Source organism: Ambystoma mexicanum, chromosome 3p, assembly GCF_040938575.1.
Source record: "Ambystoma mexicanum isolate Mex_15411 chromosome 3p, UKY_AmexF1_1, whole genome shotgun sequence".
NCBI classification, from domain to species: domain Eukaryota; kingdom Metazoa; phylum Chordata; class Amphibia; order Caudata; family Ambystomatidae; genus Ambystoma; species Ambystoma mexicanum.
In genome coordinates this window covers 399528701-399547214 of record NC_090925.1, presented here as the reverse complement: position 1 = coordinate 399547214, position 18514 = coordinate 399528701, and positions in this window count along the sequence as shown.

The window sequence follows — 18514 nt, the reverse complement described above, 5'->3', positions numbered from 1 at the left end:
TCAGGCACCAGCTGGTACAGCTCAGAGGCCTTGGAGATCATCGAGGGGTAAGATCACACCTCGTCTGGTGGAGAGAGACTCTATGAGGGGTGTCCAGGTGTGTTGATTTCGCCATCTGCTGGGACGTAGTCCACATCCTCGTCGGTTTCTGTTTCCATCTCCGTACCAGTGTACATTTGCGTATCCGGTTCGCTGGTCGAGTCGGGTGACGTGTCCTCTTCTTGCATGGAGGCTCATCAGGGGCATGCAGAACAACAGGTGTCAGTGTTTGAGACAACCTCTGCTGGATATCCACCACCACGGTGTGGTGAGTCGACAGGATGTCCATGGATATGTCCCTCGGCTGAAGAGGGAATGATGGAGTGCTAGGCCCTGCACTGTCATTCTCCTCGTGGACTGTATGGACGGATGCTTGGTTGTCATCGTCTGTGGAGGAGATGTCCATCGGCTGAACGTAAACCTTGGAGGGCTGTTTTGGGGCCTCCTCACCCCTCCTTTTTCCCTCCTGAGGGCCGTGTACCAGACCAGAACCATGCCTTTCCCACCCCAAAGCTACCCGCAGCCTTGGCTGCTGCCTCAGCGGCTGTGTCACACCTGGGAGGCAGGGACACTCTAGGCATTAACTGCGTTATAGGGACCACCCTCACTGGGTTGGTATCACTCACCGTAGTGGTCGCCCCAGAGGATGTCGACAAAGCGGTCGACGGCATCGTCAGCTGTGCTGATGAGCCCGTGAGGGCTTATTCTCTTCCTCTGACCTTTGTTTCTCTGATTTCTCCTGTAACTTGGCTGGGGTGGAGGATTTCCTCTTTGAGGAGGAACCTGATTGCAGGCTGGCTAAGGAGACAGATGGTGATGGTGATCACGGTCTTTCCGACCTGGGACCCGCATGAGCAGAGAACCCAGCGGAATCAGTCTTTTGGTTCTTGGCCTTGTCTTGAACCCCAATGGATGGGGCATCCTCAAAGGACTTTGACCTCCTCCCAGAGGGAGACCGCTCCTCGGACCGACCGGTCATGAGTGAGGCATGACCCTGCTCGGAGCACAGGTCAGAGACCTTGCTCGACTTAAGCCATGCTACCAGCCTGTTATTACCTGTCTTTCTTTGTCTTCTTCAAATAATCCAGGCATATCTCACACCCATCCTCGTTGTGTTCTGGGTGCAGTCAGTATAGACACTTTAGATGTTTGTCTTCTACAAAGATGTTCCTTTGCCCGCATTGGCTGCATGGACTGAACAGTGTCCATCCCTTCTTTTTTTCCTACGTCATAGTCAGAGGGCACGAATGAGGCCCAAGGCGGCCTTCCAGAAACTTCGACGAACAATCATCCTAAAGGGGCGCACAACTTCACTGACAACAGACCCCTGTTGCCGGCCAATGAAGATAGGAGCACACTGGCTCTGATGGAACAAAAATAGAACTTTACCATGAAAATAAATACAAAATACCTTAGAGAGCAACTCGAGAGCTCCCAACACTGAAGCGTGTAGTACAAATCTGAAGATGGCTGCCAGAGGCAGGGCTTAGTGAGAGGACTGTCATTGGATGGGGGCAGTATGACCGAGAGGCCAGTGAATGAATTAGAGGAGAAATACAGTTTTAAAGTGAAAGTGAAACTGTTTTTTCATTTACTGAGGATTCCCAGCCCGGCGACGGGGAATATTCATGAGCATGTGAATCCATGCCAGATCCCATGCTGGAGAATGAAAACTATACACACACATAGACTGAAAGCTCTTCAAACACATGCTCATTGAAAGCTGTACACCCATATGTAGATTGAAGGTTGCTCACAAGTGCTCTTTGAAAGCTGCACAAATATATTCAGAGCAGATTGCATACACATGTAAGGATCCCCTGCACCACATTTAATGTAGAGATTATATTCCCATTCAATAAATGGTGTGTGTCATTGAGAAAAATTAAGATTGTATTTTGAAGAATTCAAAAGAAATGTGTTGCCTCATGTTGAAATGTTTGGACGAGAATACACATTTTTTTCCTGGCCTGCCCATTTTTTCGGGTAGTAATTCCATTCTTGAACCCTTGTCTCAATATGCTGATTTTATTTATAATACAACAAATTCCAGATATGTGGTCGTACATCAAAGACACCATACACAATATTTCCATGATTGAAGGTTTACCTTTTGATCCCACCAGAGACATTTTCATTTGTATGGACATAGAAGCACTCTACACCAATATCCCACAACAAAGAATGTTTTATTCAAGAACATCTAGAAACACATTTTGAGGCTTTAGTTGTGGAACATACAGAATTTATAAGTTGGTGTATAGAGATGATTTTGACTAAAAACTTTTTTCGCTTTCAAAACACTATATCATCAAGTTGAAGTCTTTTGGTCTTCGGCCTTCAACTCTCTGCAGATCAGACTCTTTTCCAAGCAAAGAGTGGGGGATAGATCTCTCTCCTCTGCAGGTGCCTCCCTCTGGAATGACCTCTCTGCCCCTCTCAGACTTGAGCTAGATCTCCTTAAGTTCCGGAAGATTCTCAGGACCTTCCCTCTCTCCCTTCCCCTCCCCAGCTAATGTCCCCATCTGCCTCTTGACTAGCTGTCTTGTGCCTTCAGATCCTTACAGATTCCTACAGGGGACCAGGTCCTCCTCGTCCACTCTACTCCTGCACTTAGTCTCCCCTGATCCCCCCCCAACTTGCACCTGCCCTTCCGGACCTCCTCCCAATGCATTAGCCTAGTTGGGCCTGCAACCCTTGAGCCTTGCCAGCCCTGTAGCTTGCACTTATCACTTGATCCTTCCTTCCCCTGCACTCTTTGCATTCACCTGGCTCTGTCCACATTGCACTTGCTTATCCCTCGGGCACTTCCGCCCTGACCGGTACTCCCCCTCGCCCCCCGCCACCCCTGCACTTTCTTGTTAGTGCACTTGCACGATCCGAATGTCACAAGACCTGCTAGGACCGTTTTTGTTTTGTCTTCCCTGTTCACCGCCCTCTTGTCTTGTTGTGCCTTGAAACACACTGTGTATAGGCGCATTATAAATACCCAATAAAAAAATTAAATGGTTTCCTTTTATACTGTTCTCAATTTCTTTTATCTGTTCCTCATCTCCTTTGTGTGTCCTCCCGTTTTTGTTCTTTCTCTCTACTCGCCCCAAAATATTGGAATGCTCTCCCTCTGTCACTCTGCTCTACTTCTACCTTTCTTCAGTTAAAAATGGTTTTAAGGAGCATGTTCTTTCCTCTTGAATGAGTTGTCCTGATTGATTGATTCATTCATTCATTTATCATACTGTTGTTTGTTTGTTTGTTCAGCCCATTGGCGTAAAGCACTATAAGAACCCAATAAAATACGAATAAAGTTCTTGCCTGTGTGAATGAATTTGCACGTGATCTGCCCAAGGGTGTGGTTCATTTCATGGAGGTTGACATGTGCGGCAATAACGTCTGCGGGCGGGTTGATGTCTGCCTGCAAGCGTGTGTTCGTTTCTGTGCGCACACGTGCAAAGTAGGGACGCGCTTCACCTTGTCACTGCTGTCCCCATTTTGTTGCTGAACAGTAAACCGCAAAGAGACTGTAAATTAGGCGGGAACGGCGTAAATGAAGCAGCTGATTGCGATGAGTGAAAAGTAATTAAGCAGTTTAGGAACTAAGTGATATTGATATGGAGGTGTTAAAATGTGCTTGGTATTTGATCAACAGTTTAATTTGGTGAGGGAATTATACTTGTCTGAGGTGGCAACATTTTTGACTGACAAGGCGATCAATGGCTTTCCTCGGCGGGAAACAAAATATAACATTTAAATGGCCAGTGTTGGGGATGATTGAAAGGAATTGATAGGAATTGGCTCAGCAAACCACCGGCCACTTCTTCAAGAAGCTGAGGTTTAATTTACTCAATGCACTGATCGAGCTGTCTGCATTTTGATGTGACACAAGCGATGGAAAACAGCGCTATCATAACTTTTCAGGTCTGCACGGAGCGCAAATTAATTTATTTGATCTCAACAGGGGTTGCTTTAATAACCAAAAACCTCTCCAGCTTTGTTTCTTCGTAACTTCGCGTTTTTTAAGTGCTTTATTAACTATTGTCCAATTTTCTCTTCAAACTGCACACCCATGATTAGGGCGTCCCATGTCCCAGTCTACCAAACAGTACAATGCACAGTTATTTATACGCTCTAACAATAAGAAGCTTTAGGGTGAACAAGTGCTTTTTAAAACCACTAAACATATATTCACTGCATTTTACGGTTTGAGGAATCTATTATCAACGCCGAGAGACGTCTCTCTTTCGCTGACAAGCCTCTGATTCTGACAATACACTGAGCTTTCAGTTACCAGCAATTCACACTATACTTGATAGTTCTCCATTTAGGTTCCGTACATAACAACTCCTATGTCAATTCTTCAAATTAAAATAAAAACCTTGATGAAAGGCAACGAAAGGGTAGTACAGTCTGCATGATTATGGATATAGGGCCTCATTACGAGCTTGGAGGCAGCCATGCCCTTAACAAGGGCATGGCTGCCTCCAAACTCGGGTCCGGGTCCGGGGTCCATGAATGGGGAAATACCGGGCCATTCCGACTTTGGGGGGCCCGGTACTTCCCCATTCGGGGAACCCGGACCTGGACCATCCCCATTGCCATTTTAGCCCCCATAAGGCTCAATGGGAATGGGGCGCATGCTAACAACGGGCCCGTTAATAACGGGCCCGTTGTTAGCATGCGTGTCCCCTAGCGGGACCTGCAAAGGACGTCTGGTAAAACCACGTCCTGAGCGGGTCCCGCGAGGGGACCTCGTAATTTGTAATAGGGCAGTACGGGGTTAATGGCTCTGGCACCTATCCTAGCGCCGTTAACCCCTTACCGCCCTCCTCGTAATGAGGCCCATATTCTCTTATCTATGGCATGGGGCGGCGTTCCCCATTTTTCACTTGACACCAGTCAATGAAATAGAAAGGCAGATGTCATTGTGTGTGTGGGTGTGGGCAAACGCGCCCGGTAAATATACCAGTGTGCTTGCTACCTATGAAATGAAATCATATTTTATTTATATCGCGCTCGTACACAAGTGTTTCAGAGCGCGACCAGGCAAAAAGGGAGGGGAACAAGGGAGAGAAAAAACAGAAAAAAACCAGCGATCTTACTAGGCCCAGTGACATTTAAGAAAGCGCGAGTGCATGGGAAAGGAAAATGGGGGAAAAGTGCAAGGAAGGGGGGGGAGTGGAAAGTGCGAAGCAGCGGAGAGAAAACATAAATAAATATTAAATAATAAATAAGGGCTCTAAACCATGGTAGTGCAGCCAGCAAGTGGCAGGTGAAAGTTAATCAGAAATGTATATCTGATAAGTGCAGAATAAACGTGGGAGGGGGCTGTATGGGTACAGATACAGAACCCTAGTGCAGATGGTGGCCTGGAGGCAGTGCAGGAGGGTGGCAGGGTGAGCAGATACCTGGGCCCGAAAGAACAGAGGGTGGCCAGGTGCACAATGCCATGAGAAGAAACAGATCAACAGGGGACAAGGAGGGCAAAGGCAGTGGCAATACCTACTGGGATTTCTTTGTACTCCTCCATTGAAAGAATTTTCTGTCTGCCAATGAGGTTCGGGAGGATAGCTCAGGGGCAACACGCTCAGAGCAGCACAGGTTCGATCCCCGGGTCCGCGCTTAGAAACCTCTGGGTATTAAGCGCGTTATAAATAACCCATTACAATTACAATTACAAGGGGCAAGGGCTAGTCAACTCACTTTCAAGTACAGCAAGTGCAAGACCTGCTTGCCACAACATTAAAATGATTTAGCATCACCCATCAAGCAATAACACAAACATTTTCATGGGCTGAAGTTTTGGTAGGTTAAAAGGTATTTCCATTCTGCCCATCACCACCATCGTGGTCTTAAGGTGCTGGAGCATGTCTGAAAGCGTAGCCAACCGTTGCTCAGACAGGATGCACTAGACCATGGTCCGAGGAAGAAAAGAGGAGCGGAGGAGATAAAAAAAGGAGAGGAGGGAGCAGGATAACAATGGACAGAAAAATGGCAAGAGACAAGGGGATGGAGAGAGAGAGCGTGATTGTGGTAGTGGGAACATACGTGCATTCAATGCTGATGGAGCAGACAGAGCGCTGATCAGAGAAGAGGCAATGAACCCCACTCGTAAAGCCAAGCATTTTCTGTGGTGGATTGTGTGATTGACGGGAGATGTGCTCAAGCCTGCTCTTGAAATATGAAGGCTTCTTTACCAGATACATTTAAAAAAAAAAAATACTCTTTCACGGAGAGGGGGATCTGGCAACTGCTAAGCCATCTGCCAGAAGTTCCTGCACCAAGAGATGGCCTTAAATAGATCATGGATCAGGACAGTGGAAATTATGGGGGTAGATTCTGAGGTGTCTGAAGAAGACGTGAATGAGTGAGTGAGTGAGTGAGTGAGTGAGTGAGTGAGTGAGTGAGTGAGTGAGTGAGTGAGTGAGTGAACCAAACACATTCTTGATACTGGTTATTTCTTTCTAAGGAGAGCAGGTTTATTAGATTTCTTTAAAAGCTAGGATTATATATGACTTGGAATATCAATTGCTAAATTGTGTTAGAAATCTTTTATACTCTCCTCAATAGTAAGGCTAGGAGTCTTAATGTGCCGGAGGTGGAAGAACATCTTCTAAAATTAACGAAAACCCCTGTGACACTTTGAGTAAGATGGAGCTCACTTTCATGTTCTTACTATTATGCTTTTCTTTGATATGGAATGATTTATTCCAGCAAATATCACACACATTTACTTAAAGTCATGTATTGCTCAATTTATGAAATAAAAGATCAAAAGACAAACTATACTATAAAGAAAATAATCTGTGGTCATCAGCGTTGATCTGCAAAGGTGCTTGAGTTAATTCCTATGACTCAAATGATTGCAGATCTGAGTGAATTTCTGCATTACAGAAAATAATGTAAGACTTTAGCCTTGAGGTAACATATCGACCCCCACCTACATACACACAGCAGGATCTTCAAGCACTAACTCCCTCCCTTCACACTCAACTTTGTGAAGTACGCCGAGTGCAGACCCCCGGCCCTCAGAAACATGGGAAGAAGCAACACGTTATTTCCTGTCTGCTGCATACAGCGGTCGGCTGCTTTCGGAGGCTGTGTTTGAACTTCAAAAATGCTACCAACAAAATAAATTATTTAATTTGCTAAACCCACATCTGTCAAATCAGGCATTCAAATAATTGCATCCTTCTGCGTGCACCAGGTTGTTTACTGGAAATTTTGCTCTGTGCCTTCCTCTGTCTCTAGATCGTTGCCTCCTGTCTTTGGGATCTCTGTATAGCAGTGGTATGCAACCTTTGACTCTTCAGATGTGTTGTACTACAACTCCCATAATCTGAAAACAGAACAGTCAATAGCCAAATATCATGGGAATTGTAGTCTGAAACATCTGGAGAGCCAAATGTTGCAAACCCTTTTAGTTAGTAAGTCTTCCAGTCCTCCCATCTTCTCTGCAAGCAGCCTGGTGGTACTTTTGGGATGCAAGGGCAATCCCCAACAATGGAAAGAAGTTTTAGGCTGCATAAATTGTATTAGCAAATAGAGGTGGCCATTTGGTGTCAGTATTATGCCATTTGGTTTGTCAGTTCTGCACATGTGTTATTTGTGGTTAGCAATGACACACTTTTAAAGAACATCACAGAGCCTTACATGATGAAAAAGGAGTAACAATGCAAAAACATTGCTCATTATATTTGGAAGTCAGAGAGGCAGGGCATTGTTTAATAGTATGCAGCTAGTAGTAGGGGCAATAATAGTGTTTTGTTTGAATTAAGGAATTAGAGCAACTTTCGGCCACTTGTAAAAGGTAGTTGAAGTGTTCAAAAGCGAGATAGTGTAAAATATAATGTTTTAGTAACATAAGGGATGTGTGCCGCAGTAGCAAGAGTTCTACCATTTTGAATTCGCCCTCACTAGAAGTTATTTTCAGTAGCCAGAGAATTAGGCAAAATCTTGGAGTTTTTTTTTTTCATTTAATTAGAATATAGGCATCCTTCCCCCAGTGAGCGATCAGACACTCAAAGTTGAGGAAAGAAGGAAGACACGAAGCGCAGATAGAAAATGTATTGTGTCAGTTTGAGCAGCATACGGAAGCTTGGAATGGAATGTTCGTCTTAGATGATTAGATTAGTGCTACAGCTGTGAAGGACCAGTTTTATGAGAACAGAGCCTGGTATTGGGCACTGCCAAGATGTTGAGCTTGGTCTGGAGTAATAGTGAAAAGGGGTCAGACCATTTGAACTACAGGTGTTTCCAAATAAATATGAGAAATGTATTCCCAAGAGCGCTGCCTCAACAGTGTTTTTTTATAAAGCACCTGGTTCCCAAGTGAGATAGACTAGGAGGAATGTTAGAGGTGCAGCATTTTCTCAGCCGGGAGTTACAAGCGGTGGTGCCAAGAGAGTACAGCTGCAGGGTCAATGAAGCCATTCAGGCGTGCCAACGTTGTGAAAAGAGGAAAATAATGTGAGGCCGGGAAACCCAAAGGAGACACACCAAACACCGGTTACAAAGCAACATACAAAGTACTTTATTTTAAGGTCAAGCAATGACAAAGTCAATGACAGATCAGATAGCTATCGGCCCTCAGTACCACACAACGAACTTCAACGGGGTTCGATGTATTCAGTGAGAGATTGTACATTGGGACATTCAGGCTTTTATACATTTCTGCAGCCTGTTGTCCAACCCCTTCGCGGGTTAACCATTCCATGAATCTATTACTGGTCTAGGGTCTCTGCCAGGTCAATCTTCTAATACATACATCAGTATGCGCATAGATCAGTTCCGTTGATACAGGTAATCCATTTACATGCAGGTCAACAGTAGGACAAGGTCTCAGTTCACGACCCTAACAAGTGGCTTGCAGGCAAGTTATACATTAGCTGTACGGATGTCATGTCGACCAGATTCTGTTCGGAATGGGGTCGTCCACCATTTTGATGTACAGGGTGACTTTTACACAGCAAGAGAACCTAAAATGGCGGTTTGATTCAAGATGGCGGCTTACATCTATTTCTAAGGTCAAGACCTTGCCCTAGAGAGTTATTCGCATACAGTTTTAAGCAACTTGGCATAGGCCAATATACATACAATCGTTACAATAGGAGGCATAATTTAATGTCCAGTTTGACAAACCCTCCTTTTGGCCTATGCCAAGTGCTAAGAATACTTCTGATCTCCTTGCAAGTAACTCCATACGTCATCGTCCATACACCCTGAATCGCCGTCAGAGATATCTATGGCCATCAGGTCATTCACTACGATCTCTTTTAACACATACTCCTTGGAAGTTTTATCCGGGGCATATACTTTTTGTCCTATCGTACCTATCGCCTGAGCACAACATCCCCCTAGCATCGAACATATACTAGGCAGACATTGGATACAACAACAAAGGAATAGCAGAACTCTCAAAATGATCAACAAAACCGAAAGTACCTTCCAACCCCAAGATCGCAAGAAATCCCAAAACCAAGCACTAAGATTCCAGTTCCCCTCGGGAACATGCACTTCTGAGCTAAGGACGTACAGATTCTGAATTGCTTTGAAAATGGTTGGGGAGGAGTCTGGTACAAAAAAAACACAGCAAGCGGACCCCACTAATTTACATATTCCACCACGTTCAGCCAGAATGACATCTAATGCCATCCGGTTCTGGAGTGCTACTAATCCGATCGCTTTCTGCTCTAATGTCATGTTATAGAGTATATCTGTGGTCCGGTTGATGGTTCTCTCCAGTACTCTCGCTAGTCTCCTGATGTCTTCGGAATTTGCTATCTGCCCCCAAAATGGCACAACTGATTTCGCTATATCTCCCATCACTTGTGCGGGGGTATCACCATTCTCGTCCCGCCGTGGACGAGCCTTTGAAACTTCCAAAGTGCCTGCTATGAATACCCCAGGTAACAGGATCCCTAAATAACAGGTTCCCTTCCAATCCCTGGGCAACCATGCAAATGCTACATTACCGCAAATGAAATAGACAGGTTCGCCCACGTACAAAGGTCTGTTTTCCCCAGTCAAATTTGCAACGTTGGCACAGCCTTTAAAATCTCCCATTGACCGGGTACCATTCCTCTGTATGCAGAAAGAAACTGAATCGGGGCTATGGTTAACAGAGTAAGAAGGAGGCACGGCATCCTTATTGCCTATCGGAGCCATTTTAAAGAAAACTAAAGATTGGAAAGGACGGAATAGTCTATCAGAAGGCCTAATTGAAGCAACGTTGAGTTTGCTCCTATTTGCGAAAAGCGAGCATCCCAGGGGAGTCAGAACACGTTTCTCAAAATCATTCAAATTAGTTCCATCAAAGTTCCCCGAGATACTATCATTCCATCGGCCAAAGAACAGTGCTCTAAGAGAAGCATAGCAAGCAGTTGTCAAAAGTAAGGGATGAATATACCAACCTAGCCCCTTATCCCCGTGTTGCGGTAAATGCGAGCAGACCAAACAATTGGTTTTGTTAAAAATGGCATGTGTCGAATTCATAGTCAGCATCATAGTATTATTGTGATATTTCTGTCTATGCTGAGAGTCCCTAGGTGACAGAGTATGCAAATGTACAAAAGGAGTAAAAACAGTGGGTGCAATTTCAGTTGGCAAAAGAGGCTCTAGAGTATAAATCTCCTCGACGTACCAGAATCCTAAAGCAGTTACTATGAAAACCCCAATTATTATCATCAAAACACAGCAATATGTATTCGGGGCCCAGAGACATTGTTCACTGTCCAAGTTGGTCACCCCCTTATTTACAAGTCCAATACGGGCAGTAGCGGTGGCAGGCATCGTAGTCTTTGGATGGAAACCCCAATGTTTGTTGCTGGCGACCCCCCGGTCGTGCGGCTTCTTAGTCCTTCCCCAACCCTAGCCGACAGAGCCCTCTTTCTCAAAATTTGGGCAAAAGCAAGCCCTTGATGATCCTTTCCTTCTTTTGAATGCACAGTCGAACCGTGCTGTAGGTCTATTTTCTCCGCTGAAGATTATATCTGGTGGTTCCCAGTACTGTTTGATCTGGAAATAAGGTAACGTCACTTCCTGAGGGAAGCAACGTATCAGAGGCAACGGAAGTTGCAGAATTCGAAGCAATGGTTTCCGGAAATGGCTTTTCCAAAGAGTGTGGAGACAAAATGGATGGTTCCCCAATCCCCACGGGCTCAGAGAGATTCTCCGACTCACTCACAGTGCTATTTGCTGCTTCAGGATCTTCGATTGCAGCGTTAGCAAGGGATTCTGTTTCTTCTGTAACGTGCGGCGTCGGGTGAGGAAGTTTCTTGACATGCGTTGCATGTATCCAGTTCTTTTTTCCAGCCAGCCGCACTGCCGTTTGGGTGACCAACAAGACCTGGAATGGTCCCCGTCAGCGAGGCACGAGGCAAGAAGACCGCTCGTATGCTCTCACCAGGACCCATCTTCCAGGCCGCATGTTGTGTCCTGGGCCCTCATAACGTACAGGTAAAGCTGATCGTACCTGATGATAAATGAAATACAGATTTTTGTGAACTGGTTAGTCTGAAAGCAATACATTCTCAACATTTCTCAGTGCTTTAGGTTTCGGAAGACCCTAAATATTGGCAGGCCTCCCCATCACCACCTCAAATGGAGAGAGCCCAGTCGTAGTTTGAAGGGTAGTGCGCATGGCTAATAACATGATCGGTAAGGCATCCGGCCATTTTAGTTTGGTACCGGCACACGTCTTAGTGAGTTTGTTCTTTAGGATACCGTTATGGCTCTCTACCAACCCGGCACTTTGAGGATGTCTAGCCGAATGAAATTGCTTATCAATATGTTGTGCCGTACATATCTGTGAAATTACAGCAGCAACAAAATGTGGACCATTGTCTGACCAGATGACTCTTGGCAACCCAAACCGCGAGAAGTACTCCTTTATCATAATTTTTGCAGTGATCGTGGCTGTAGCATCTTTGACAGGAAAGCCTCAACCCATTTACTGAAGGCACAAATGACCACAAAGACATATTTTAAAATATTGCACCGCTCCATCTCAATAAAATCAAAATGAATCACTTCAAATGGGACAGAAGGAGGACCAAAGCGACAACTCTATTGATGGCACGCAAATCAATTATAAAACGAAACAGAATAGCATTATGGCCTTTTTTGTACATGGGTAGAATCGGACTAATGCACAAACTTCCTGTAATCTCCTCAATCACCCCACGATGCACAAAATCGGAAACAATGCTCTTCAAAGCTCGCTCACCTTCAACCGAGATCTTATACTGCGGAATACATGGCAGCTTAATACCATGTTTCAAGACTATTCTAACAGGCTCAATCTGTAGAACGCCAACATCATTGTTGTCAGCCGCCCACAAACACTCCGGAACATTACTGAATTCTGGTGGCAAAGGTCTAGTCAAAAATTGTGAAACAGAAAACTGCTGTGGTGAAATCGTCAAACGCACTCCATCAGATGAAAAATGAATTACCGCATTTAATTCCTTCAACAGATTCAACCCCAACAAATTCTCTCCACAATTCGAAGTCAAAACAAAGGGACAATGGTCCGTAAAGGGACCCAAAGAAATAGATACCGGCGAAGAAACCGGACAAATGACTGGTGTGCCAGAAAACCCTACGAAGACATTGGTTTGCCCTGACAGTGGAATGTTTGGAACCCGAGAATGATCAATGGAGTACTTCTGTGCTCCAGTGTCTATCAAGAACTGATGTTTCCTATTTCCCACTACCATTTCAACGTAGGGACATTTGTAACTAATGGGAATAGGTGTAGGTTCCAAACCCTGCTTCGGGCAATCCTAACGAAACAGAATATCATCAGAAGGAAGCTCCTCAGAGAGGAAAGCAGCAGAAGGGTGATCGAATATGTTTCTAGTATCCACACTCGAAGTCTAATTGTCCTTTGAAAAAGGTTGCTGAGGATCCTGCGAAAACTGACCTCTACCAAGGCCCCCGACACCGGGGCGACCTCTGGGTTGTCTACCCATACTCCCAAATGTGTTATTCGACCTCTGTCGAAGGACGGGGCATTGTGCACGGCAATGACCCTCCTGGCGACAATAGGCACACTGGTTAATGTTCACAGGACCCAAGGGCACATTCCCTTGTGGAACATACTGACCTCTAATCTGCGAACTACCCCCTCTGGGGCCTCTAACAATTTGTTGTACCAATACTTTAGTCTTTAAGTCTCCTTTTCTCTTTTCTACTTTATCTTTTTAATTCTTGACACGGTTCTCGTAGTACTGAGCCATGTGCAGTACTTCTGATTGGGATTTCGCCTGCCAAGTGCTCTCGGAAGACATAATCTGTGACTGGATGTCAGGCAGCAATCCATGCACAAATTTGTCCACAAATAACCTTTTCCCAGATTCTGTGCCTAAATCCTGTCCACTGAAGTCCAAGAATACTTGTTCGAACTGATTAAAGAACTTGGTGGCACCCTCAGATTTTCCTTGGACACAGGCAGTAAGCTTGTCCCAAATAATTATTTTTTCGGGAATTATAGTTTTTAATTTCGCAATGATTCTGTCAGGCAAAGTGAGTATCACCTGAGGCGGTCTCTCACCAGCTGGCCTTTCCCCGTCAAGCCTGGTTATATTAGCCCACGTATCTCCCAACCCAGGTGCATCATCTATTGTTCTAACCTGCCTCCAGAAATCTACAGGCAGGAGTACAGGGAATAACAAGTCAATATCGCCTAGGGTGAACACTGAGGACTGCAAGACGGACTCTATCTCTTTATAGAATCCTGTTGGATTTTTCCTAATGTCGGGAATAGATTGCATAATAGTGTTCACTTCCTGTCGTGAAAACGGGATGTGAACAAACTGTGATACATAATGTGCAGGAATGTCCACAGCAGCTATACCTGCTGCAGCATTAGAGGCAATCTCAACTTTTGGGACAAATGTCAGAGGTACCTCTCTCATAGGCAACTGAGATGTAGGCAACTCCGAACGCTTACTAAGCAACAGAGCTAAATCGAGCACTAAAGCAGTCAAAGAAGTGTCAAGTGAAAAAGCTCTCTTATAAATACCCAGTAACTCTTTGGGACAACTAACCTTCTTCCTCACACATTCATCCTGCAGGTACTTTACCATTACCTGAATCACCTTCCTCTGTATTTCTAGCGCATATTGACTATATGTGTCATATACCTCAACCAGAGTTATCGATAAATCCGAAATCCATCTAATCGCATCTTTTGTACAAATTTGTGCTTCCTCAGATGCCCATTTACGACACGGAAGAAATCTTTTCTGTACATACATACTCTCCTCTTCGTCATCCTCATTCCGTAACTTCTCCAAATCTCTCCTATACTCAAACAACCTCTCGACATGCTCATGTACTTTCTCCACAGTATCTGTTGATAGTGCTAAAGTATTCAGATCCCTCAGCCCCTGTGGGAGATCCACATTATTTAATTTACCCCACATTACGCATAAATGAATCCCTAAACCTTCAATAAAAATATTTTATCCATATTAGACAGTGTGGCAAAAACATTAGCTCGATCATCTCTCCCCATACAATGCTTATCCCATGCAAACAAATCCCGCTTTTTATCTGTAGGGACAGTATTACGAGTAACAACCTTCGACCCCGCACCCCGATCAACTATAGTCGGTACAGAACCAATCGGGAGTGGAGGTGCAGGCAGATTCAATGGAGGTGTTATTACTGGTGCAATGGGAAGAGGTAGTAGAGCAGGCAGAGGAACAACAGCCGGAAGAATAGGAACAACAGGTTGAGCAGGGAGAGCAGGAATAACAGCAGGAAGAGGCAAAGCAACAGGAAGAGGATCATACGGAGGTGGTGCAGAGGCACCAGGCCTTCGCTCATTTAACAATTTGTCAAGAAACTCGTCAGAAACATGAAGGTCTTTAGAAGGATAGATTTTCTGAATACCGAGTGAGAAAGCCCTATCCATATTGCTAACTGACTCAGACTGTTTGTCCTGATCATATAACAACGCCTTTTCAGCGTTTGTTTTATGACCGTGCGCATGTTTTCCCCTAGTCTTAAGCTGCTGCACCGCTTCTTTTTTCCAATTCTGCAGAACATCAAATGCTGCGGGTCTGGCCTTTTTCTTTAATAAGACCGACTCTAAGTATTCAATACGATGGATCTCAAAACTACCATTGATTGGCCACTGAAGTTCGGAGGCATGTCTGGTTTGTCTGTGCCAAATATAATTAAATACTACACTTCCAATGCCATGTTTACAATACATACTAAATGCCGGCGACCCCTCCTGTGGTGCTGGGCGGCTAAATTCCAAAGATTGTCGATCGCTGCAGAATAATGCCCTAAAGCAGCTAGACAATTTCCCAGGCATTTCTCAAAAACTTGGTGTTACCTGGTCAATAATTGTGTCTGCAGATACAATGCGCCAAATTCAAATTGTCATGGTTAGATTAAGAGTCGGGTCACGACTCACCTGATCAAACCTAAGGAGGACCGTACGGTTTATCAAAGAACTTACCTAACAAATTTTACCTTGTGTTTGGTGATTTTGGCAAATCTGCCCGTCTCAAAAGTGGACCCTCGTCAAGATGCCGTCTCAGACCGCACGGCTATCGTCCAAGGATCGGATCGTGCAGCGCTGTAGAGGTGTCGCGTCTCGTTCAGTCAGCCCGTAGTATCACACCGTCCGATCCCGGTCCGATAGCATTCGTCAACCTTCAATGGTCCGGCATCAATCTTGAGGGTCCCTATTCAGGCGCCAACTGTGAAAAGAGGAAAATAATATGAGGACGGGAAACCCAAAGGAAACACACCAAACACTGGTTACAAAGGAACATACAAAGTACTTTATTTTAAAGTCAAGCAATGACAAAGTTAATGACAGATCAGATAGCTATCGGCCCTCAGTACAACACAACGAACTTCAACGGGGTTCAATGTATTCAGTGAGAGACTGTACATTGGGACATTCAGGCTTTTATACATTTCTCCAGCCTGTTGTCCAACCCCTTCGCGGGTTAACCATTCCATGAATGTATTACTGGTCTAGGGTCTCTGCCAGGTCAATCTTCTAATATATACATCAGTATGTGCATAGATCAGTTCTGTTGATACAGGTCATCCATTTACATGCAGGTCAACAGTAGGACAAGGTCTCAGTTCACGACCCTAACAAGTGGCTTGCAGGCAAATTATACATTAGCTGTACGGAGGTCATGTCGACCAGATTCTGTTCTGAATGGCATTGTCCACCATTTTGATGTACAGGGTGACTTTTACACAGCAAAAGAACCTAAAATGGCGGTTTGATTCAAGATGGCGGCTTACATCAATTTCTAAGGTCAAGACCTTGTCCTAGAGAGTTATTCACGTACAGTTTGTTGGGTCTCCTGACCCACGTTTGGACTATTATGCTGCACCACTTGGTGCTGTGGGCTTAGGAAATCCAAGAGGGTGGAAAAGCCCACATTTGCACCAGAATCCTGGAGAACCGCGTAGTCTTTGCACACAACAAAATGGTCGCCTGACCTGCCACCCACCAGTGTGAGCGTGAGGGGCCAGAAGCGCCATGAGCGAAATCAGTGCTAAGGAATATGGTGCTGTTCAATATCTGTTGTTATTAATGGCAAAAATGGGTGAAATACTGGTGCTCACCACTACCAGAAAGCCGGCGTTTTAAAACCACCAGACACTTGTGTAAAACTGAACAAATGAACCAAACCAGGCCATAGAAAGACTTACTAAGAGGTGGATACAATGTAAAACTATATTCTGAAATGACTTGAAGGAAGTAATTGTCTAATGTATGTATTGAAAATAGCTGGGGATGTCAGCACCTTAAGTGAATTTGGGTTTAATGCCACTAAAATCGAAATGTTTAGAATAAATGAGTGACCTACTGTTGAGTGTCACATAGTTTGCAACTGTTAAATGTCATAGTTTTGAACTTACAATCAGCATTCTAGCTGCATGTGTAAAAATTGCAAGTTTGTTTTGTATAAAGAAAACTGGGACCCAAAGTGACATTTAGCTGAAGCCTGGCTTAAAGAGATTGAATTCTGCCTGACAACTACCCCCGACAGGAGTTGAAACTTGATCAGCAGCTGTGTTCCCAGGCCTGGTTGCATTCTGCTGCCCCTGCCAAAAGGAGATGACAACTCTCTGATTGAATTAGGGGAGTGGAACCTGGAGACTGCAGGAAACTGAACAAAGCACTGTCTTGGGCTCAGGCAAATGTTATATTGGGGGGGGGGTCGTAAAATAGCTTCCTCTTGGGAGAAGTGGGAGGAGAAGTGCCTCTGTGAGCAAGCTGAGCTTGGGGGAAGTGGACAAACCAGAAATTCCACCATGTGCTTTGGAAAACCACACCCCTTTGGGGCCAGAGCATAATTTTAAAAAGATGGATAATTCATAGTGCGGACTTGTAAAAATTATATAAATAATATCATCATTCTTGTGATTTTTCTGTGCACATTTTAAGAGGTGTCAGAACTCTGTGGTATGTTCTGGGGAGTAGTGGCAGAAAATAAGGTTGTTACTCCAATTGTATGCATGTTAAAAATCTGACACTTTATCATCTGAAACCCATATCCCTTGTGCACATTTGTGTAAAATCTGGAAAAGTTTAGAGGTCGTTATCTGGATGAAAAGGGCAGAATTCTGTCAAAAGTGGACACGACATCTTACAAAGACAGGGATCGGATGGTTGGTTCTACAGAAAATATGTTAAATGGACGTATAATATTAGAAAAATGGTACATAGATAAATGGGTATTTGGATCAGAAATAGATTTGTGTGCAATTTGTCAAGGGGAGGATCCTCTGACCATAAACCTACCTCATCACTCTGACTCACTGTTCCCTTCTCAAATCAGGTCAAAGAGAAATCCTTGACCTATCAAATCATGAGTGGGTTGGGCAAAGAAAGTTAGCATCCACACCCATTTTCAAAAGACATAAAAAGAGCCACTGGAAGCCAGACAGGACATTCACTTTCCAATTTCTTGCGGGACGCTTTGCCGGGAGACTCCAGACTTCAAATCCATTAATCTCCAGAGAGACCAGAGATCCAGAGAGACCAGATCGCTGTGCAGTGCTGAGAGCTGGCCCAGATTGCTGTGGGCAGAAAAAGTACCCAGTGGCGAGAGAACCGCAGCCAATCCTGACCCAATCCGTGACGAAGTCGCATTCCTGTCCAAAATATAGTGTGAGTACTCAGCCAGAACTGTGCAAAACCAATCTCTTAGTTTAAAATAATCTAATTCAAACTATTTGAACCTATTGAGAACTGCATCATAGAAATCGTGTCCCTCCTGTTGATTCAAAGCTGCAAAACTGTCATCTGTCATTCTGAGCTTTACTTTTATTTTGAGAATCTACCTTCACAAAATCGTCCGTATCTCTTGAACCGTTTGTGATAGAAGCCTGATTTAACTTTTATTTTAAAGCTGAGATTCTAAGCTACTCTGTATAGTTCCTTCGTAATTGCGCTCAATGTTCTGATTTGACATTTTGCTTCATT